The 24,498-nt window shown below is 45.5% G+C and overlaps 3 long non-coding RNA genes across 3 annotated transcripts; all 3 read left to right on the forward strand.

Moving 5' to 3' along the window:
• The first annotated feature begins 5,563 nt into the window (after positions 1 to 5,563).
• On the forward strand, positions 5,564 to 10,457 carry LOC149333434 (uncharacterized). The gene is made up of 2 exons (XR_016285307.1): positions 5,564 to 6,957; positions 9,248 to 10,457. It is a non-coding gene; the product is annotated as an uncharacterized LOC149333434 (long non-coding RNA).
• A 534-nt stretch (positions 10,458 to 10,991) lies between these two features.
• Positions 10,992 to 23,625, forward strand: LOC149333435 (uncharacterized). The gene is made up of 2 exons (XR_016285311.1): positions 10,992 to 12,600; positions 23,505 to 23,625. It is a non-coding gene; the product is annotated as an uncharacterized LOC149333435 (long non-coding RNA).
• Positions 17,035 to 22,822, forward strand: LOC149333436 (uncharacterized). Its single transcript, XR_016285310.1, has 2 exons — positions 17,035 to 20,123; positions 22,414 to 22,822. It is a non-coding gene; the product is annotated as an uncharacterized LOC149333436 (long non-coding RNA).
• Positions 23,626 to 24,498: the final 873 nt, after the last annotated feature.

The raw sequence follows: 24,498 nt of genomic DNA on the forward strand, positions 1-24,498 counted from the left end.
GCACTGTGTTCCGAGATAACGCGTGTCGCTTGTGGCTTGTACGAACAGCTCTGCCTTTTTGTGTAGCAAAATTTTCGCTGAAACTTGAGGGCAAGAACCTCTGGGCGCTCAATTCTAATGCGGACTCTTCTGCGATGTGCAGCAGATATTTATACCTCTGTCGCACCTTGCCGCGCGCTCCCTTTTTGTTTATTGTTTTATCTTGCAAACGTGTATCCGCAACAAATGTGAATATCGTGACGTTCACTATGTGGCGGACAATGCCAATTGTTTCTCTCCAAGATCGTTTGCATGTAGCGTCTATGAACGTCTGTGACTTTTAGTATGGGAATTTGGCACCTCAGCTTCAGCGCAAGGAGCTCTGGATGTTCAGTTTGTGGGGCACACTTTTCCGCGGCGCGTACCTAATGGTCATTCCTCCATCGCACCCTCAGGTTCCGGGTATTGCTGTGCGCGTTCAGTAAAATAGAGGGACCGTCTGCAACCGGGAAAATGGCGCCGAAGTGGAGTTGTATAAGAAAAAGTAAAGAACGCTGGAATTTGTAACCGTGCCTTATGGGTGCTGCCCGGCACTCTCTTGGTAATACATGCAAGGAGTATCGTCCGACAGCCAGGCGCCATCGCAGAAGCGGCTGCCGACGAAACCCCTCGGGTTTTAGGAACGGATTGTTGCGTGTTTGTTTACTACGCAGTAAGTATGGCTGGTATGAACGCAGATGATTGACCTTGCATGGTGATTCATTCTGCCGTGGTCGTTCCGATTTATGGGCGTTCACCTGGGCATATATTAGTGATATGACTGATGCTATTTCAGTGCAAGGCCTCATATCTGGCTGATAGGATGATAATATGGGCGGCTCATGAATTCGAAGTCAATTCATCGTTCGGCTTCTAGCCACAGCATTCGAAGAAAATATGAATAAAGGAAAACCTCGATAGGGCTAAAAAATAGGAGCACACAGAAGTAAAGGACTGCACGGGCCCCCTTGTCTTCTGTGTGGTTGGCTTTTTTAGCGTTGTGGAGCTTTTCCCTTACTCAGTATCCACCAACTAGCCTAGCAATTGGTTTTACGTGACAAAAATACGACTAGCCGGAAAATGTAGAAAGAAATGCTCGCCAAGGATCAAGGATAGAAGAATTACCATTTAAATGGTGAATGCATATAAAATATGTAGCTTCATACCATCGAAGCTAATATTGCAGCAGGGCTGAACAGTGTCGCGCTTTTGCGAGATTTTCTTACTGAACAACAGCAGCGGTCGGGGCGACACGTTAACGTGCGTTTACCACCAGCCTGGCGGCTACACACTCCTTTGCCTTCATGATTGGCAGCCAACGCAGGCGCGACTACTTTGCTTGGTTAACTCGCCGAGTAGATTGCCTGCCAAACATTTAGGAATGCTGTCTTGCGAAATCTTTTCAACGCGTTCATAATAATAGGTTAACGTTTATTCTTGAATCCCTTTACCTTCCTGACATACACTAATGTGGCTTTCAAAAAGCAGGCGCAAGAGTTGACCATCTCGTCCGCCTGTAAAACACATTCCGAGGGGCGTTTGTACATCGGCATCACTGCCTTGCTGTGTTTTTCGATATGGAGAATGCAGATGACACAACACGGAGGTTCGGGATTCTGCGTGACCTGGCACAGCTTGGAATCCGCTGGAGCATGATAAAATGTTTGAGCGACTTTGTGTCACACCGTTAATTGCAAGTTCGTCTGTGTGCTACCCGCACGAAGAATTTCACTCAGGAGAGTGGTGTGCCTCAGGGATACATTTTAAATCCTACATTGTTCATAGTAAAAATGAATTCGTCAGCCAACATAATTCCAGAGTCCATCATGTACACAGCCTACGTCGATGACCATCAAATTGCATGCACATTCTGTACAATATGAACCGGTGAAATAGAATTACGACTCACAATAAACAGTTAGCAATTTGGGCGGACAGAAATGGGTTTAGTTTTTCCCCGCAAGAAACAGGTTGTTTTCTCGCTCCAAAGAGGGCTGCACATTCATCCCACCGTCCTCTTGAATGGAACCGTACTTCAGGTAAAGCAAGAACATAAATATTTAGGCCTAACCTTTGACAAAGCTCAAGTTCCTAAACCACATGAACACTCTAAAAAAGAAAGCTTCCGTAATCTCCGAATATACTCAAAGTACTGTCAAGAAAAGGCGGGGGGTACGATAGGATGTGCCTATTGTGCCGCTCAGCAGTGCCCTCTTCCGTAGATTGTGGATGCATATTATGTGTCTCTGCAGGTCATTGTACCTTAAAAGGCTGGATCCAGTGCAAATCCTTGATTTGCGCTTCTCAACTAGGGTGTACAGAACATCCCCCGTAAATAGCCTAAACGCTGAAGGAAATAAGCAGCCCCTCATCAGCAGGAGAAAATTGCCTACCGGTGCGTATATACAGTAAATAAGGTCGCTGCTAAAACATTCGTGCTACACCTAGTTACTCAATGCCCATATGGAACACTCTTTACCAACAAACCTCAAAGTTATGAGACCACTCCTCCTCCGCTTTGAAAAAAAAAATGCCAAGAAATAAACATGCTTTACGCTCCTGCCGATGTTGCCCAGATATCCGACCCGTTGCCACCTTGGCGCACGCTCCCTGATGTATGCGATTTCGCACTGACACATATTCACAAAAGAAAAACCCCACAGGAGCATATACAGTAAGTCTTTTTTGCAGTATGTGAAAACTACGATAATTAGACCGATTTTTACAGGTGATGTTTTAAATTAGCACTCTACTTAAGGAGTGCGATAATGCAAAGGAAGTGGGAGAAATAGTCACGCTGCCTCAGTGCGCTTCAATTTTTACAGCAGAATGCTTCACCATTGCTCTAGTAGTGGAACAAATATTAAAAAAAAAACATAGAGGACAGACTTATCCAGACCGACTCCCTCAGTGCAATCACAGCAATAAGCCCGAGAAACGCAGTTGAACCCATAATATGAAGCATAATACATAATGTGACAGAAGCTGATACACAAGGACGTACAATAAAGATTTGCTGGGTTCCTAGTCACGTTAGAATCAGCGGGAACGAGAGCGCTGACGCATGTGCTGCACTTGCCCGTAAAGGTAAAGTAAAACGAGTAAACATGCCACAAAAAGACTGCCTGAAATTTGTCCCAAATAAACTGGAAGCAAAATGGAAGGCTTCATGGGACAATGAAGTTAACACTAAGCTGCACTTTGTAAAGCCCGACCTTTGTGAGTAAAAACTTGTAGGCGGACGGAACGATTCATAGAAGCAATTCTACGCCGTGTCAGCATTGGACATACAAACATTACCGATCATTTCTTACTGTAAAAGAAGACAAATCTCTTTGTGAGAGATGTAGAGACGACCCCACAATGAAAAATGTTTTATTCTCTTATTCAGACCACGGCAAACTAAGGGAGAAGCCCTTAAGTAACGTTTATAATGAATTCAGTACTTTATACCCAGTCCTGCTCTGAGGTGAAAATGCATTTGTTAGCATGTCTTTTTATTTAAGCATCGTAAAAGGGGCAAGTGTTCTTTAAAAACTGCAAATCTTGATCCGCTGCTCCGCTTTAGCATATGATACACTTCCGCCATTGTCTCATTCCTGAGAAGAAGGATGAGATCCTTGTTTGATTGGATGAGAACCTCGGGAGCCTTGAATAGCCAAGGACAGTCGCTGAGATTGCCCGGCCTCCTTTAAAGGTTTTTACTAGTAGCCATTTAAAAGATTTCCTTCCTTCCACATTACTGGGTAGAACAAACTAACTTTTCAGATCCTCAACATCAATTTTTTTCACATATTCACGTATTAGCAAAAATCTCTAGAAATAAAAATCACGTTTATCTTGAGCTTGGCGCTTGATAGCCTTAGCAGCTCATGTGCCATTAAACACAACACATTTGTGAATGTCACGTTGGTAATGGGCCTAGAAGCTAGAGATGTGTGGCTGCACGGGATGGATGTGCGTTGGGAGAGGAGGATGTTTTTGACTGGTAGGTGTAGCAGAGATTGGCCAATTGTAATGCCGAAAAGGGCTTTTTTTTAAAAACAGCAGAATTACAAAGGTAGGAAATATAGTCCGCCATCATGCGGGGCCACCTGGAATATAGAGAGCTTCAGATTACTACCAGGACTTACCGAAACTCAGTATGCCACCTCTGGTATAACGAACTTCTGTCTGCTGGCATGAGATATACCGAACCTAAGTTTATCACCTCGGATGTAGCAAACATTAGTGTGTAAACCTCGCAGATAACGGAGCTAGCTATACCACATGAAAAAAAGGACAATCACTGTGTATGCGATAGAAGGAAGCGATACGCTGTGTTGTAAAAAGAATGAAAATTGAGACAAGAAACGAATGTTAATAAATGTATACGCGAACTTTATTCATCAACAACAGAATCAACAGCGGCGTAAAAGACTAGCGCAGTAAACGTTCCACCGACGATCGCTTTACAGTTTTTCTTCAGTGATTCCCACGTTTCGACGCAAGCTGGAGGTGTCATGGTTTGGAGTGGAGCAGCTTTTTCTTGACATCTCGGCGTTGACGAGAACAGTCGGATTCGTTTACGGCGTCCGTGAAAGGAACATTGGTGACACGGGCCTGTTTCGCCAGAAAGTCTGCGTCTTCATTTCCCCCAATCCCTACGTGGGACGGAATCCAATGGATGGAGATCCGGTAGCCCATGTCTCTTAACGCGTATAGTTTATGGGCAAGGCTGATCTCTCCTTGGGTAGCCATCTCTAAATTTTGGATCCTGCGAAGTGCCGGCTGGCAGTCGCAGAGAATTGCGATGGGCTTCTCTGGGCGTACGGAATCTAGTATAACATCAGCGGCAAGATGAAGCCCAGCAATCTCGGCCACTGTAGAGTTGGCGGGGAAACCTAGACGGCACATTCTGGCGAGTCTCAGCGAGGGGATAACACATGCTGCCGCGCCTGATCCCGATTTAACAGAGCCATCGGTAAAGACGTGTACGTGATCCCGAAGCTCGTTTTTAAGGAGAGAATCAACAATTTTCTTCTGAACAGGTAGCGGTGTGTGGCTCTTGTAGACCCCTTTCAGTTTGTCATAAACAGGTAATGGAGGGCCTGTGACGTTTTCCTGGCCGTTTTCATTGCCTCCCGTGTTTCGAACCATTTTCCGCGCTGATGTTTGTCGTGATTATCAACTACCAGCGGCTCTCCCTTTTTGTATAGTAATATTTTCGGCGAAACTTCAGTGCAAGAATCTCTGGGGCTCAATTGGTATTGCGCAATCCTCTACCATGATGTTCTTTCTGCCTCCGTCGCACCTTCTCGCACGCTTCCTTTTTGTTTATTGTTTTATGGTCCAAACAGATTCGCACCGAACGCGAATATCGTAACGTTCACAATGTGAGAACGACAAGACGACTGTATTCCGGGATGAGGTACTTGTTACGCGTGTGGCTCGTAAGAACGGCTCACCCTTTTTGTATAGTAATATTTTCGGCGAAACTTCAGTGCAAGAATCTCTGGGGCTCAATTTGTATTGTGGAATCCTCTACCATGATGTTCTTTCCGCCTCCGTCGCACCTTCTCGCACGCTTCCGTTTTGTTTATTGTTTTATGGTCCAAACAGATTCCCACCAAACGCGAATATCGTAACGTTCACAATGAGAGAACGACAAGACGATTGTATTCCGGGATGAGGTACGTGTTACGCGTGTGGCTCGTAAGAACGGCTCACCCTTTTTGTATAGTAATATTTTCCGTGAAATCCGGCAGCTTGATTTTTAGCAAACAATTAACAATTTTCTTCTGGACATGAAGCGGAGTGTAACGCTTCGAGAGCCCTTCTAGTTTGCCGTAAATTACCGCCCAAGAGGGATATGTGCGGGCGGAGGAGGGCCTGTGAGGATTTCGCAGTCATTTTCATTGCTTCCTATGTTTCGCGCCATGTCCTGCGCTAAGGTTTGCCGCCAGAGGCTGCTACAAACGGTCGATACTTTTTTATAGTAGTCGAAATTAGCGGTGGATATACAGCGCGAGGAGTCTTGGACGTTGAGTTCGATATGCGCCCTATTCCGTAGCCTGTACCTATTCGATATTCCTCCATCGCCCACTCATTTTTTTTTTGATTACTGTCAGGTTTCGAAAATAGAGAGTGACCGGCAACAACCCGGATAATCGTGCAGGAGAGAATTTAATAATATTTTCAGTTAAATAAGAAAAGCTGAAGAAATCAACTTGGGATTCGAACTCGGGTCCTCTTAATCTGTAGCCAGCGTCTCTAACCACTCGACCATCGTTCAAGGTCGGCCATCGGTTTTCTACTAATTATTTATATCTACTTTGACAAATAGCGCAAAAAAAAAAGTTGAAAATTTGAGAGATAGGGTAAAAAAAAATAGGGTACAGAGTATTTCGATGGAAAATAAGTGATTTACGCCAGAGAAGGAGAGGCGGACTAAACAGCGGGTTAAAAACACCTGGGCTGTTGCGCATGCACTGACGTGGCGGAGGGCGGTAGGGCTAGAGCTGCACGAGTATGAGAGTCCCAGCACCCCGCAGCCTGCAGTGAACTAAACCATGGAACTAAATGTCGCACCACCGTAAAGTCAGACGAGGGTGCGGCACATAGTTTCTTAGGCATGGGGACAGCGATCGGCGCTCCTGCTGCCGCTCTGGGTAGTTTTCTGATTCGGTGCTGCGGCAACGCTCGCTGTTGAAAAGAGGTTCTGCGGCTTTCAATTGGTCTTCCGCGCTTCTTTCCCATCTGGTTCACTAAGCCTGAGGCCCTAGAAGCGACGTCGACATTCACCGGCGCAGATGTTTCCTCTACAGTTATTGCACGGACGAATTCTGCTCCTGCATCGCACATCAAGGGTACGACGAACGACAGCATGCGCCGACCAGGCCCACCGTGCGCTGTCTGCAGTGTGACATACGCAATTATTTTGTTTGCACAGACATGAAGGTGAGATAACAGGTGTTTTTACTATTGGGTGTTTAAATATAAATTTCAACGAAGAATTGGCTAGTTGTATTTTTGCAAAACGCAGAGTGATTTTTGTTTCTCATGAGAGCTCCTTGTAACGTTGGAGCTCGCGTTTGTGGCGCTCTGCGTACGGGTCGCCGCTCGTTCGTGTTTCCTGTGTCCGTGTTTCTTCTTAAGATTCTTTGTCTTTGATTGCCTCCTCACGTGTTTTAAAGGTATGTGCGCGTGCCATCGCCTGTGCCTTCGTTCTTTCAATGCGCCTGACTGGTTTCGCCGTGCGATGTTGTGTGGTCTTCGGCGACGGCGAACCAAATGACAAGCTTTCGCAGCAGTGGTACCCGTAGCGCCATCGCACATTCTTTGGAGCAACGAGCACACTATCGCCGCAGCCTCCATTGTTTCGCCAGCCGTCGCAAGATGACGTTAACGGTCCCACTGCTGCCAAAGCATGTTATTACATTTCGCCGTCGCTGCATACGATGGGCTTTGTCGGTTAATTCTGACAGAATCAGCAAGGAACGCACACAAATCTAATGTAGAACACCACTTACCACGAAGTGCCATCGCTGAACAAATTTTAATTGCTAATGAACTAGCGGAGTGTCTGAGAGAAATTTTATCGGTTTACTCTCAGCAACGACAGGCAGTACGAAAATGCCATGAAAATGACACATACCTCAAAGATATTGCTTCATTAACATTGTGAACCACCTCTACAACACAGGTAGCACTGAACGCTGGGCAGTTCCTCGCACCAGAACAAATTACGGGCGTCAAATGTTAAAATAATGTTTGGCAACTACCCTTCACTCAGAATGTATCTCCTCACTCTGAAAAAAGATTGCATGTCATTTGTTTTCTCTTTTGTTTCTTTAGTGTTCTTCCGAATTTTTCCTATTGCTTTGTGCCCATTCCTAACATAGTGATCATCATAGCTCTTTCTGCCAGTGTTTGTTAGTACGGTGTAGGTTTCGTCAAGCCTCCTGAGGGCCTTTTTGCCTGCACCCGCAGTATTGCAACGTACGTTCTGATATTGAAATAAATTTGAATTTGAATTTGGTTTGAACTGTTCGCGACGAGACGGCGAGAACAGCCGAGAAAGGAGGCAGGACGAATACTGTGGGTCGCTATTGGTATCATGCATGGATGAAGGAAAGAATGCTTTCATGTGAGCGCTTACTACTCACATAATTAAACTTGTGCGTAAAGGTTTATTTGGTTACAACGACGTGTCACAACACTCACTGCATATACGCGAGAACAAGATGGCCACTATGCATGCATTATTGCAGTGTAAGATATAGGTAATCCAGGCGTACCGCGGGTTAGAGAGCCAAATTTTATTATTTTTTTTTTCTGAGTGAGTGATCCGGAAAGGCTCGCTTCAGCCTGTTGTGCACACCTCTGCCGCGTTTGACTGTTCGTCCCTTAATCGCACCTTGGCGACCAGTAACGGGTCCGTTTATACGTCTCTCGTATTCCTGAAACTTCTAATAATGCTTTTCAAGGATGGCGGAAACGAGTACCTGAAAACAAGTACGGCGTCTCTTTGACATAGTGATCCAATCCGTGGAAAATAGGACCCCTGCTTATCTTGTTCGGAGAGGCAGCGCGTCTATCTAGCGTAGTTACAAAATGCGTGGGTAGGAACATAGTTCCTTATCTGGATCACCGAGCAGCCCGTCGCCTTTGCTATAGCTGCTTCGTGGCTCATTCGCCTTCTCTTTTGTTGTTGGCGGACGACAAGCATGCATGACTGGTGGGAGAACCTTAATGTAAAGAATTTTACCAGAAACTCGAGCATAAAGGGGAGGGGGGGGGGGTACAGGAGGCAAGTGAGAAGACAGCCCTCGAAGGGAGTGGGTGCGGGCAGCCCTACCGGAGAGAGGGTGACGTCGTGTTTGTTTTTGATTTAGTTTGTGTTCTTAATGGGCCCCTCGCTTTGAGGCTTTGCCCTACCCACGGTTAGTTCCCACCTCATGTGACATTTCTGATTGGAGAATTGATGCTTGGGGCAGGCTACTGATAATGTCCGTCCCTATTTCTTTGCCAATTAAAGGTTGAATAATGCAACTGAATGAATTAGAAAGTCCATTAGTAGCTGGGGTCCCATGGATAGCAGGTATCGCGGTTCTACTTAGGCTCCAACCACTTACGTCGGCAAGTAAAGAAACGCAAGGTTTATTCTTTTATCGAATTCATTTCTGCCTCTTCCAGTTTATCCCTCTGTAAATGTGCTGTAAATATATGTTCGGCTGTCATGTTCCAGATGCACGCCTCCTAGTCTTCTTTCAAGTCGAACTACATGATTGGACAGGTTTCGACGCCTTCTTCAGGGAATCGAACATCGAGATTCTACTGCATCCGTGCTGCACTTTCACCGCATCACCGCAACATCCAATGAGCTGGCTACTCTTGAGGCTAATAACATGCGCGTGAAATGGTAGCGATTAATACGTGATTTTAATATTTGCAATGCATGTTGCAAAACCATACAGAAGTATCGTTGAGTGAGCTCTAAGTATGAGCGTCCTGGGAATACGCATATCAGTACTTGAACACAAATACCTGGCAGTTTGATTGCTTAGTTTTGGTAATGCGCACGGAATTGCACTATAACTCATGTCCATGCGGCCACTGTATGCTTTTGTAAAAATAAATGTATCTCTCAAGCACAAGAGTTTCCATGCACACCACAGAGGGCGCGCTTTCGTGTCGCAGCCCATGCTTGTAGCCCGACTCCGATGGGGGCACGTTGGATGTAAGCGCGCATTTATGCGGCGCATGACTCAACCTCCTGAAAGCTCAGAACCAAAGAATAGACGCGCGCCTAGCCAAACACAACCACTGAGGTCGCCACGCGTTTCTCACCTATGGTGAGGATGCACGATCAATAGAAAAACGGCGTAGGAAAGCTTGTGCTGCAATGAAATGTAAAGTACTTTGTATTTCCTTTAAGACTGTAAATTACACTACCTAATCCTTCGAGCACTCGCCGATATTGTTAATTTGGGCAGCGTTGAGTGGTAATGTAAGGCTAAGGTTGGTGTTTTTCGCGACCCCGTCATAGGCCCCTTCCTATAATATATAATGTCATTTACCATGTTAAAAGCAATATTTAAGCCACAGTAATAAGACTTTAAGAAAGGAGCTTAAATGAGCATTGAATAGCTAATCGAGAAAGGTGACTTGTAAGGATGTGTTGAGTTTTACTCCATGTTTCGCACTCTTCGTGACATGTTGCTGTCAAGACATGTCCATGATAAGATACAAGAGCTAGCAGACCATTTCTTTTTGCAGGAATTCTCCATCAGATTTCAGAGCTTCAAGGTTAACTTTTTGTCTGCTTTGCAGCACTTGGGCTACACTCAGCAGGTACTCGTGCAGGATGCAGCATTGCAGAAGCCAGGCAAGAAATATCTCCATTTGTTCCGGGTTTAAAGTTCGAAAGGCATTAAAAAGTTTTAATAGACACTCTGCAGATTTGTTTGTCTGTTTAAGAACTGCCGTTCTTGCAAGCTGCTGGCTGGTCAAGCTATGAAAGGCAGGAGCCCAATCTTCAAGGTGTGCATGCAGCATGCGTGGATGTATTGTATGTTACTTTATGTTTGTTTATGTATCTTGTTTTATGTTTTCTAAAACGTTTTATAACACTGCTTAAACATTTCAGCAACGATGGAGCAACATTGCTGAAACATTGCAGTAACGTTGTTGGGATGTTGCATGCTACCGTTAGCTGAATGTGATTTCAAGAAGATATTATCCACGTTGTAGAAACACTGCAGTGAAACACTGCTGCAACATTTTGTGCCACCAAGGGTGTGTCCCGTGTGGCCCGTACGAATGGCTCTCCCTTTTTGTATAGAAAAGTTCTAGGTTAAACTTCAGCGCAAGAATCTCTGGGCGCTCAGTTTGTATTTCTCACACCTGTGCGCATCAGACCTTTGCACCTTCGTCGCACCTTGTCGCACGTTCCGTTTGTTTTATTTTTGATGGTGCAAACAGATGCATCCTCAACAAACGCGAATATCGTAACAAACACAACGAGAGACAGACAAGGACGGTGTGCTCTGAGGTAAGCTCTTCTGCATGTAGCGCCTATGAACGTCTGTCACTTTTTGTATAGTAAATTGGCAACTCAGTTTGAGGGCAAGGAGCGCTGGATGTTGACTTTTTGGGGCAGTCTGCTCCGTGGTATGTGCCTGTGCTTCATTTCTCCATCGCGCCCTCAGGTTTCATGTATTGGTGTGTGCTTTTCATAAAATAGAGGGACCGGCTTTAACCGGGAAAATCTCGCAGAAGAGGAGTTGTATATATAAAAAAAGAAACCTGGCATTTCAACCCGTGCTTTATGAGTGCTGCTCAGGGGAACACTCCTTGTAACACAGGGAAGGAGCGCCGTCCGAAAGCCAGGCCCCATCGCAGAAGCGGCTGCCGACAAAATCCCACGGATTTTGGGAACGGCGACACGCTGGGCACGAGGACTCTTATCAGGATCCCAACGGCGGGCGATCGTGGGCGCATGCCGCCGAATTCTCCGCTAGGACTACCGTATTTTAACGGCGATAAGTGCCCAGACGTCTGTGGGTCAGCAAATTGTTGCTGGCGCCATTCCGTGTTGTTTGCAGAAACAAGCACACTATCGCTGCTATCAGCGGAGCCTCCACAACGGAAGCAGGAGGGTCTTTCTGGCTTCACAAGCGAGCGGACGCGAGCCGTTCGCCCTCTCGGTGTAACAGGTTGCCTTTCGAGCTTTCAGCTTTCGCCTCTGCTGTCTAACCAATGGTCTAACGTCCAGGCAGAGCGATCCGACGAGCTCGGGCGCTGCGCTGGCCGATATGTTCTTCGAGCTCGCGCATGCCTTCGTGCCTGCCTTGGATTACCTCTGAGGAATGCGGACCTTCGCCGCTAACCATCCTGTGGACATGCTGCACCTGCCGATACCTTCTTACCCTTCGGCCGTCCCTACGTCGTGCTCCTCGCTCCTAGATGTACGTGTAAGCATGCCCTCGCGGAGGGCGGCTTCCTCGCACCTCTCGAAAGAGGAAGACTCTTTGCTCTTCGGTCGCTTCGCAGGAGGCCTCGTCCTCAACCTCAATTCAACTTCCTCAGCCACTGGCCTTCTTCGATATACCCTGCTCGGGCAGCCCGCTGGCTGCCAGAAAATTCGCCCCTAACGGGAAAGCGCATTATGGTCACATGGGCTGGTGGCCACCGCTAGCTGCGTCGGCAGTCACGGCGGCAAACGTCCACGGATAACGGAAGACGGATGCTCGCCATAGCTTTGTGTTCTGCTTCGTCTCGTTGCCACGAATGCGTTCGGCAGAAATCGGCTGCTTGGGATAGAGAACAACGTCGTCAAATAATTGAGTCCAACCGCAGATCGCAGATCAGGCATCTCATCGCTCTTGTGTCTGTATGCATCGGCGACGACAACTCAAGCGTGTGCCTGCGGTGTGGTGTGTGCTCTGTGAGCTTGAAGAAATCCTCAAAAGTATGCGGTGAGCAATCGCGGTCTAACGACTTTCCCTCGACCCTGCATAGGAAGGAAATAATTCCAGAGGGCTGCTCATCAAACGACACGCCGCACTCTCGGATTATCGTGAGCTTGTTTACTACGCAGTAAGTATGACTGGTATGACCGCAGGTGATCGACCTTGCATGGTGATTCGATCTGTCGTGGTCTTTACGATTTATAGGCGTACACCTGGGCACATATCAGTGATATCTTCATTGAGATAGGCAGCTCTAAACCTTCTCCAGAAGCCGCATTGTGCATTTTGCCTTTACCACATTCTACTTTTTTTCCAGCCCACATGCGTTTCTGAAGTTACTTCACTTTTTCGTCTCCTTAAAAACGGCCACAGTCGCGATGCAATAGATATAGAAATCAGACCGGTTAAATACGTCTTGGACGTAATTGCTCCTATATTAACCCACATCTACAACTGCGCACTTTCCACAGGTGTTTTGCCTAGTAATATGAAAATCGCAAGGGTAATCGCAATCCACAAATATGGTGACAAAAATACTTTTGCCAATTACCGGCCACTTTCCATACTTCTAATTTTCTCTAAGGGCCTAGAGAAGGTGATTAAAATACGCGCCGATAACTTCTCTCAGAAACATGAACTCATTACTAGGTGCCAGTTCGGCTTTAGAAAGAACCGTACAACAGAAATTGCGCTTCTGGCGCAGAAAGACATGATATTAAAGAATTTGGAGAACAAACTATTGGTTCTGGGGCTATATCTAGACTTTAGTAAGGCGTTCGATTGCGTGAATCATTCAATTTTGCTACAAAAACTTGAATGATATGGCTTCGGAGGAACTGCTCAACAAGTGATGCAGTCTTATCTGAAAGACCGATTCCAATTCACGGACATAAATAATCATAGATCGCGCCTCAGATGTATAGAATCAGGAGTTCCCCAAGGAAGTATCCTTGGGCCTATTTTGTTTCTTTACTACATCAATGATATTGTAAAATTAGAAAACAACTGCCGTTTTTATCTACGCCGACGACTGTACTGTGTTTTTTTCTGGGAAGGACATGGCGGAACTAGAAACAAAGGCAAGGGTTTTTTGTTACAAACTGCAAGATTGGTGTAAAAGCAATTCGTTGAGTCTAAATGAATCGAAAACAAAATGCGTGCTATTTCGTGCCCGCAGCTCATTAATTGATGTCCCAAAAACTGTTAATTTAGGTCCATACATAGTATCTGTAGAAAAATGTGTTAAATCACTTGGGGTGATTTTTTCAGAACACATGTCCTGGAATGATCACATCAACTACCTTTCGTCAAAATTAAGCAAGGCTGTGGGAATGATAAACCGATGCCGCCTTTTCCTTCCAACTGCAGTGAAGCGTGTTATTTATTATGCTCTTTTCCATTCCCACTTGTGTTATTGTGTTTTAATATGGGGCAACACCACCACAACGAACATGCAGAAAATTTTTGTTCTTCAGAAACGAGCCCTACGCGCTGTTGCAAATGTGCCATTCTTCGAACACACATCACCACTTTTTATTGCACATAAGATCATCAAAACACAAGACATATATATGTATAAATTACTTTCCACCTACAAAAGGGCCCTTAAAGGCACCTTAGATTTGTTTTTAGACTTAGCACAACTAAAACCTCCTTTGAGTAATTACTGTCTTCGTAATCAGTCACCTTGGTTGGTTCCAGCATCACGAACTAATTACGGCATAATGATGACTCAACACACGTTACCAACAATACTTAATCACTGTGATACACTACAAATTGATATTGCACAACTACCTCATAAACGTATTACCGAATTATTCATACAAAAGTCGTTTATTACCATCGTTACATAGTGTATTAATGTCTTATCCAAGTTTCTTTTCCAGTTATGGTATTTCTGATGTGTGCATTTTTGTTTGTTTCTCCTGTATTTAGCATGTTTATTTTTCTCGCCACTATGTGCCAAACCAGTTTTTGTTTCGGCATGCAAGTGCATCGTTCGTCGCTGCTAATGGGTGATGGGTGACTGGAGCTCAGTCAAGCCGCAACGAAGCGGCTTTTTCTCCAGTCACCTTTTTTCGCTGTACAATGTATGCGAAAATAAAGACTGATTGATTAATGATTGATGATGATATCACTGATGCTATATTCTTGCTGGGCCTCATAACAGGCAGGTAGAATGATAATATGGGCGCCTCATGAATGCGAAGTCACTTCTTCGTTCATCTTAGAGCCACAGAACTCGATGAATATATTAATAAAGGAAATCTTCCATGCCGCTACAATATAGGAGCACACAGAAGAGAAGGACAGCACGGGCGCCCTTGTCTTCTGTGTGCTCGGATTTTTTCAGCGCTGTGGAACTTTTCCTCATTCAGTATCCACCAACTAGCCCGGAAGGAAAAATTTTTCTTGAAAAAATTAAGACTAGCCGAAAAATGTAAAAAAAATTGTCGCAAAGCATAAAGAATAGTAAAATTCCCATTTAAGTTGTGAATACGTGTAAATTGCGCAGATTCGTTCCATCGAAGCTAAGAATCCAGCAGGGCGGCCCAGTGTCGCGCTTTTGCGAGGTTTTCTTGCTGAACAACAGCAGCGGTCGGGGCGACGCGTTACCGTGCTTTTGCCAGCAGCTACAAACTTCCTTGCTTTCATGATTCGCAGCCAACGCAGGCCCGGCTACTTTTCTTGGTTAACTCGCCCTCTAGATTGGCTGCCAAACATTTATGAATTCTGTTTTGCCAAATCTTTTGACTGACTCCCTCGGTTCAATTGCAGCAATAAACTCGAGAAACGCAGTTGAACCCATAATAGGAAGCATAATACATAATTTGACAAAAGCTGATACACAAGGACGTACAAAAATTCAGGGGCACTTTGACTGTCTAAAGTGCGTAGAGGCGAAAGCGTTTTCCACACCACTTTGGCTGCTTCTGTGGCACTGGTGGCGTCACATATAAATGAGTACTAATTACTAAGTGATGACAAATCACTAATTAATGGTTGATTACTGATTAATGCGCTAACACTAATGAACTGCTAATTAATGACGCTTAAGCTTCGCCTTTAGGAGTGGAACGCGACAGCGTGTTGTAGCGCTGCCAGGGAGTCCACGGAACGCCACCACCCGTTCGGCGCGATGCCTTGCCCTTTGAACGCAACGCTTTTTGAGGAAAGGAAATGGCGCAGTAATTCTCTGTCATCTCGGTGGCCACCTGAACCGTACCGTAGAAGAAGGGAGGAAGTAAATTGGTTTTTGAGGAAAGGAAATGTATCTGTCTCTCATATCTCGGTGGACACCTAAACCTCGCCGGAAGGGAAGGCAGGAGGATGGCAGTGAGCGAAGACACCGTATTCACTAGACGCGCCTTTGTTCATTCCAAACCATCGAGCTGGCATGGCGGAGTGGATAGCATGCTCGTCTAGCACACCGAAGACCGGGGTTCGATTCCCGAGCTCGACCAATTTCCTACTCGGTTTTATTTATTTATATGGCCTGACTAGAAAAGTTAATTAGGCTAATTGGATAATTAAGCAATTAACTAAGCTCAGTCCCACTTACTTGGAGCATCACTATACGATCCCTTCAATTGGTTGCATGGTGACTAGCTAAAGTACAATTGGCCCCGTTTGAAATTCGCGCAGTGTGACGTCACGGCCGTTTTGACCAATTGAAAAGCGTGACATTTTCTGTCGACAACTGCTGCTTACAACGATGAGACATTAAAGGCTTTCGCCTTAATAAATATTTGCTGGGTTTCTAGTCACGTGGGAATCAGCGGGAATGAGAGCGCTGACGCATGTGCTGCACTTGCCCGTAAAGGTAAAGTAAAATGAGTAACATGCCACAAAAGACTGCCTGAAATTTGTCCCAAATAAACTGGAAGCAAAATGGAAGGCTTCATGGGACAATGAAGTTAACAATAAGCTGCACTTTGTAAAGCCCGACCTTTGTGAGTAAAAACTTGTAGGCGGACGGAACGATTCTTAGAAGCAATTCTATGTCGTCTCCGCATTGGAGATACAAACATTACCGATCATTTCTTACTGCAAAAGAAGACAAATGTCTTTGTGAGATATGTAGAGACGACCCCAAAATAAATTTTTTTTTCTCTTATTCAGCACACGGCAAACTAAGTGAGAAGCCCTTTAGTAACGTTTTTAATGAATTCAGTCCTTTATACCCAGTCCGGCTCTGAGGTGAAAATGCATTTGTTAGCATGTCTTGTTATTTAAGGATCGTAAAAGGAGCAAGTGTTCATGAAAAACTGCAAATCTTGATCCGCTGCACCGCTTTAGCATATGATACACTTCAGCCATTTTCTCATTCCTGAGAAGAAGGATGAGATCCTTGTTTGATTGGATGACAACCTCGGGAGCCTTGAATAGCCAAAGACAGTCGCTGAGATTGCCCGGCCTCCTTTAAAGGCTTTTACTAGTAGGCATTTAAAAAATTTCCTTCCTTGTAGAACGAACTAACTTTTCAGATCCTCAACCTCACTTTTTTTTCACATATTCACGTATTAGCAAAAATCTCTCGAAAGAAAATTCACGTTTATCTTGAGCTTGGCGCTTGATGTCCTTAGCAGCTCATGTGCCATTAAACACAACACATTTGTGAATGTCACGTTGGTAATGAGCCTAGAAGCTAGAGATGTGTGGCTGCACGGGAGGGATGTGCGTTGGGAGAGGAGGATGTTTGTGACTGATAGGTGTAGCAGAGGTTGGCCAATTTTAATGCCGAAAAGGACTTTTTTTTTCAGAACAGCAGAATTACAAGGGTAGGAAATATCGTCCGCCATCATGCGGGGCCACCTGGAATATAGAGAGCTTCAGATTACTACCAGGACATACCGAAACTCAGTATGCCACCTCTGGTATAACGAACTTCTGTCTGCTGGCATGAGATATACCGAACCTAAGTTTATCACCTCGGATGTAGCAAACATTAGTGTGTAAACCTCGCAGATAACGGAGCTAGCTATACCACATGAAAAAAAGGACAATCACTGTGTATGCGATAGAAGGAAGCGATACGCTGTGTTGTAAAAAGAATGAAAATTGAGACAAGAAACGAATGTTAATAAATGTATACGCGAACTTTATTCATCAACAACAGAATCAACAGCGGCGTAAAAGACTAGCGCAGTAAACGTTCCACCGACAATCGCTTTACAGTTTTTCTTCAGTGATTCCCACGTTTCGTCGCAAGCTGGAGGTGTCATGGTTTGGAGTGGAGCTGCTTTTGCTTGACATCTCGGCGTTGACGAGAACAGTCGGATTCGTTTACCGCGTCCGTGAAAGGAACATTGGTGACACGCGCCTCTTTCGCCAGCAAGTCTGCGTCTTCGTTTCCCCTAATCCCTACGTGGGACGGAATCCAATGGATGGAGATCCGGTAGCCCATGTCTCTTAACGCGTATAGTTTACGGGCAAGGCTGATCTCTCCTTGGGTAGCCATCTCTAAATTTTGGAGCCTGCGAAGTGCCGGCTGGCAGTCACAGAGAATTGCGATGGGCTTCTCTGGGCGTACGGAATCTAGTATAATATCTGCGGCAAGGTGAAGCCCAGCAATCTCGGCCACTGTAGAGTTGGCAGGGAAACCTAGACGGCACATTCTGGCGAGTCTCAGCGAGGGGATAACACATGCTGCCGCGCCTGATCCCGATTTAACAGAGCCATCGGTAAAGACGTGTACGTGATCCCGAAGCTCGTTTTTAAGGAGAGAATCAACAATTTTCTTCTGAAGAGGTAGCGGAGTGTGGCTCTTGTAGACCCCTTTCAGTTTGTCATAAACAGGTAATGGAGGGCCTGTGACGTTTTCCTGGCCGTTTTCATTGCCTCCCGTATTTCGAACCATTTTCCGCGCTGATGTTTGTCGTGATTATCAACTACCAGCGGCTCTCCCTTTTTGTATAGTAATATTTTCGGCGAAACTTCAGTGCAAGAATCTCTGGGGCTCAATTGGTATTGCGCAATCCTCTACGATGATGTTCTTTCTGCCTCCGTCGCACCTTCTCGCACGCTTCCTTTTTGTTTATTGTTTTATGGTCCAAACAGATTAGCACCAAACGCGAATATCGTAACGTTCACAATGTGAGAACGACAAGACGACTGTATTCCGGGATGAGGTACTTGTTACGCGTGTGGCTCGTAAGAACGGCTCACCCTTTTTGTATAGTAATATTTTCGGTTAAACTTCAGCGCAAGAATCTCTTGGGCTCAATTTGTATTGTGGAATCCTCTGCGATGATGTTCTTTCTGCCTCCGTCGCACCTTCTCGCACGCTTCCGTTTTGTTTATTGTTTTATGGTCCAAACAGATTCCCACCAAACGCGAATATCGCAACGTTCACAATGAGAGAACGACAAGACGATTGTATTCCGGGATGAGGTACGTGTTACGCGTATGGCTCGTAAGAACGGCTCACCCTTTTTGTATAGTAATATTTTCCATGAAATCCGGCAGCTTGATTTTTAGCAAACAATTAACAATTTTCTTCTGGACATGAAGCGGAGTGTAACGCTTCGAGAGCCCTTCTAGTTTGCCGTAAATTACCGCCCAAGAGGGATATGTGCGGGCGGAGGAGGGCCTGTGAGGATTTCGCAGTCATTTTCATTGCTTCCTATGTTTCGCGCCATGTCCTGCGCTAAGGTTTGCCGCCAGAATCTGCTACAAACGGTCGATACTTTTTTATAGTAGTCGAAATTAGCGGTGGATATACAGCGCGAGGAGTCTTGGACGTTGAGTTCGATATGCGCCCTATTCCGCAGCCTGTACCTATTCGATATTCCTCCATCGCACACTCGTTTTTTTTTTGCTTACTGTCAGGTTTCGAAAATAGAGAGCGACCGGCAACAACCCGGATAATCGTGCAGGAGAGAATTTAATAATATTTTCAGTTAAATAAGAACAGCTGAAGAAATCAACTTGGGATTCGAACTCTGGTCCTCTTAATCTGTCGCCAGCGTCTCTAACCACTCGACCATCGTTCAAGGTCGGCCATCGGTTTTCTACAAATTATTTATATCTACTTTGACAAATAGCGCAAAAAAAAAGTTGAAAATTTGAGAGATAGGGTAAAAAAAAAATAGGGTACAGAGTATTTCGATGGAAAATAAGTGATTTACGCCAGAGAAGGAGAGGCGGACTAAACAGCGGGTTAAAAAGACCTGGGCTGTTGCGCATGCACTGACGTGGCGGAGGGCGGTAGGGGTAGAGCGGCACGAGTATGGGAGTCCCAGCACCCCGCAGCCTGCAGTGAACTAAATGTTGCACCACCGTCAAGTCAGACGACGGTGCGACACATAGTTTCTTAGGCATGGGGACAGCGATCGGCGCTCCTGCTGCCGCTCTGGGTAGTTTTCTGACTCGGTGCTGCGGCTACGCTCGCTGCTGAAAAGAGGTTCTGCGGCTTTCAGTTGGTTTTCCGCGCTTCTTTTCCATCTGGTTCACTAAGCCTGAGGCCCTAGAAGCGACGTCGAGATTCACCGGTGCAGATGTTTCCTCTACAGTTATTGCACGGACGAATTCTGCTCCTGCATCGCACATCAAGGGTACGAGAAACGACGGCATGCGCCGACCAGGCCCACCGTGCGCTGTGAGCAGTGTGACAACCGCAATTATTTTGTTTGCACTGACATGAAGGTGAGATAGCAGGTGCTTTTACTATTGGGTGTTTACATTGAAATTTCAACGAAAATTTGGCTAGTTGTATTTTTGCAAAACGCAGAGTGATTTTTGTTTCTCATGGGAGCTCTTTGTAACGTTGGAGCTCGCGTTTGTGGCGCTCTGCGCACGGGTCCCTGCTCGTTCGCGTTTCCTGTGCCCGCGTTTGTTCTTAAGGTTCTTTGTCTTTGATTGCCTCCTCACGTGCATTAAAGGTATGAGTGCGTGCTATCGCTTGTGCCTTCGTTCTTTCAATGCGCCTGACCGGTTTCGCCGTGCGATGTTGTGTGGTCTTCGGCGACGGCGAACCAAATGACAAGCTTTCGGAGCAGTGGTACCCGTAGCGCCATCGCACGTTCTTTGGAGGAACGAGCACACTATCGCCGCAGCCTCCATTCTTTCGCCAGCCGTCGCGAGATGACGTTAACGGTCCCACTGCTGCCAAAGCATGTTATTACATTTTGCGGTCGCTGCATACGATGGGCATTGTCGGTTAATTCTGACAGAATCAGCAAGGAACGCACACAAATCTAATGTAGAACACCACTTACCACGAAGTGCCATCGCTGAACAAATTTTAATTGCTAATGAACTAGCGGAGTGTCTGAGAGAAATTTTGTCGGTTTACTCTCAGCAACGACAGGCAGTACGAAAATGCCATGAAACTGACACATACATCAAAGATATTCCTTCATTAACATTGTGAACCATCTCTACAACACAGGTAGCACTGAACGCTGGGCAGTTCCTCGCACCAGAACAAATTACGGGCGTCAAATGTTAAAATAATGTTTGGCAACTACCCTTCACTCAGAATGTATCTCCTCACTCTGAAAGAAGATTGCATGTCATTTGTTTTCTCTTTTGTTTCTTTAGTGTTCTTCCGAATTTTTCCTATTGTTTTGTGCCCATTCCTAGCATAGTGATCATCATAGCTCTTTCTGCCAGTGTTTGTTATTACGGTGTAGGTTTCGTCAAGCCTCCTGAGGGCCTTTTTGCCTGCACCCGCAGTATTGCAACGTACGTTCTGATATTGAAATAAATTTGAATTTGAATTTGGTTTGAACTGTTCGCGACGAGACGGCGAGAACAGCCGAGAAAGGAGGCAGGACGAATACTGTGGGTCGCTATTGGTATCATGCATGGATGAAGGAAAGAATGCTCTCATGTGAGCGCTTAATACTCACATAATTAAATTTGTGCGTAAAGGTTTATTTGGTTACAACGACGTGTCACAACACTCACTGCATATACGCGAGAACAAGATGGCCACTATGCATGCATTGTTGCAGTGTAAGATATAGGTAATCCAGGCGTACCGCGGGTTAGAGAGCCAAATTTTATTATTTTTTTTTCTGAGTGAGTGAACCGGACAGGCTCGCTTCGGCCTGCTGTGCACACCTCTGTCGCGTTTGACTGTTCGTCCCTTAATCGCACCTTGGCGACCAGTATACGGGTCCGTTTATACGTCTCTGGTATTCCTGAAACTTCTAATAATGCTTTTCAAGGATGGCGGAAACGAGTGCCTGAAAAGAAGTACGGCGTCTCTTTGACATAGTGATCCAATCCGTGGGAAATAGGACCCCTGCTTATCTTGTTCGGAGAGGCAGGGCGTCTATCTAGCGTAGTTACAAAATGCGTGGGTAGGAACATAGTTCCTTATCTGGATCACCGAGCAGCCCGTCGCCTTTGCTATAGCTGCTTCGTGGCTCATTCGCCTTCTCTTTTGTTGTTGGCGGACGACAAGCATGCATGACTGGTGGGAGAACCTTAATGTAAAGAATTTTACCAGAAACTCGAGCATAAAGGGGAGGGGGGGGGGGTACAGGAGGCAAGTGAGAAGACAGCCCTCGAAGGGAGAGGGTGCGGGCACCCCTACCGGAGAGAGGGTGACGTCGTGTTTGTTTTTGATTTAATTTGTGTTCTTAATGGGCCCCTGGCTTTGAGGCTGTGCCCTACCCACGGTTAGTTCCCACCTCATGTGACATTTCTGATTGGAGAATTGATGCTTGGGGCAGGCTACTGATAATGTCCGTCCCTATTTCTTTGCCAATTAAAGGTTGAATAATGCAACTGAATGAATTAGAAAGTCCATTAGTAGCTGGGGTCCCATGGATAGCAGGTATCGCGGTTCTACTTAGGCTCCAACCACTTACGTCGGCAAGTAAAGAAACGCAAGGTTTGTTCTTTTATCGAATTCATTTCTGCCTCTTCCAGTTTATCCCTCTGTAAATGTGCTGTAAATATATGTTCGGCTGTCATGTTCCAGACGCACGCCTCCTAGTCTTCTTTCAAGTCGAACTGCATGATTGGACAGGTTTCGAAGCCTTCTTCAGGGAATCGAACATCGAGATTCTACTGCATCCGTGCTGCACTTTCACCGCATCACCGCAACATCCAATGAGCTGGCTACTATTGAGGCTAATAACATGCGCGTGAAATGGTAGCGATTAATACGTGATTTTAATATTTGCAATGCATGTTGCAAAACCTTACAGAAGTATCGTTGAGTGAGCTCTAAGTATGAGCGTCCTGGGAATACGCATATCAGTACTTGAACACAAATACCTGGCAGTTTGATTGCTTAGTTTTGGTAATGCGCACGGAATTGCACTATAACTCATGTCCATGCGGCCACTGTATGCTTTTGTAAAAATAAATGTATCTCTCAAGCACAAGAGTTTCCATGCACACCACAGAGGGCGCGCTTTCGTGTCGCAGCCCATGCTTGTAGCCCGACTCCGATGGGGGCACGTTGGATGTAAGCGCGCATTTATGCGGCGCATGACTCAACCTCCTGAAAGCTCAGAACCAAAGAATAGACGCGCGCCTAGCCAAACACAACCACTGAGGTCGCCACGCGTTTCTCACCTATGGTGAGGATGCACGAGCACGATCAATAGAAAAACGGCGTAGGAAAGCTTGTGCTGCAATGAAATGTAAAGTACTTTGTATTTCTTTTAAGACTGTAAATTACACTACCTAATCCTTCGAGCGCTCGCCGATATTGTTAATTTGGGCAGCGTTGAGTGGTAATGTAAGGCTAAGGTTGGTGTTTTTCGCGACCCCGTCATAGGCCCCTTCCTATAATATATAATGTCATTTACCATGGTAAAAGCAATATTTAAGCCACAGTAATAAGACTTTAAGAAAGGAGCTTAAATGAGCATTGAATACCTAATCGAGAAAGCTGACCTGTAAGGATGTGTTGAGTTTTACTCCATGTTTCGCACTCTTCGTGACATGTTGCTGTCAAGACATGTCCATGATAAGATACAAGAGCTAGCAGACCATTTCTTTTTGCAGGAATTCTCCATCAGATTTCAGAGCTTCAAGTGTAACTTTTTGTCTGCTTTGCAGCACTTGGGCTACACTCAGCAGGTACTCGTGCAGGATGCAGCATTGCAGAAGCCAGGCAAGAAATATCTCCATTTGTTCCGGGTTTAAAGTTCGAAAGGCATTAAAAAGTTTTGATAGACACTCTGCAGATTTGTTTGTCTGTTTAAGAACTGCCGTTCTTGCAAGCTGCTGGCTGGTCAAGCTATGAAAGGCAGGAGCCCAATCTTCAAGGTGTGCATGCAGCATGCGTGGATGTATTGTATGTTACTTTATGTTTGTTTATGTATCTTGTTTTATGTTTTCTAAAACGTTCTATAACACTGCTTAAACATTTCAGCAACGATGCAGCAACATTGCTGAAACATTGCAGTAACGTTGTTGGGATGTTGCATGCTACCGTTAGCTGAATGTGATTTCAAGAAGATATTATCCACATTGTAGAAACACTGCAGTGAAACACTGCTGCAACATTTTGTGCCACCAAGGGTGTGTCCCGTGTGGCCCGTACGAACGGCTCTCCCGTTTTGTATAGAAAAGTTCTAGGTTAAACTTCAGCGCAAGAATCTCTGGGCGCTTAGTTTGTATTTCTCACACCTCTGCGCATCACACCTTTGTACCTTCGTCGCACCTTGTCGCACGTTCCGTTTGTTTTATTTTTGATGGTGCAAACAGATGCATCCTCAACAAACGCGAATATCGTAACATACACAACGAGAGACAGACAAGGACGGTGTGCTCTGAGGTAAGCTCTTCTGCATGTAGCGCCTATGAACGTCTGTCACTTGTTGTATAGTAAATTGGCAACTCAGTTTGAGGGCAAGGAGCGCTGGATGTTGACTTTTTGGGGCAGTCTACTCCGTGGTATGTACCTGTGCTTCATTTCTCCATCGCGCCCTCAGGTTTGATGTATTGGTGTGTGCTTTTCATAAAATAGAGGGACCGGCTTTAACCGGGAAAATCTCGCAGAAGAGGAGTTGTATATAAAAAAAAAAGAAACCTGGCATTTCAACCCGTG

The sequence above is a fragment of the Amblyomma mixtum genome, chromosome 8 (assembly GCF_055824585.1).
Source record: "Amblyomma mixtum isolate Tamu chromosome 8, ASM5582458v1, whole genome shotgun sequence".
Lineage (NCBI taxonomy): Eukaryota > Metazoa > Arthropoda > Arachnida > Ixodida > Ixodidae > Amblyomma > Amblyomma mixtum.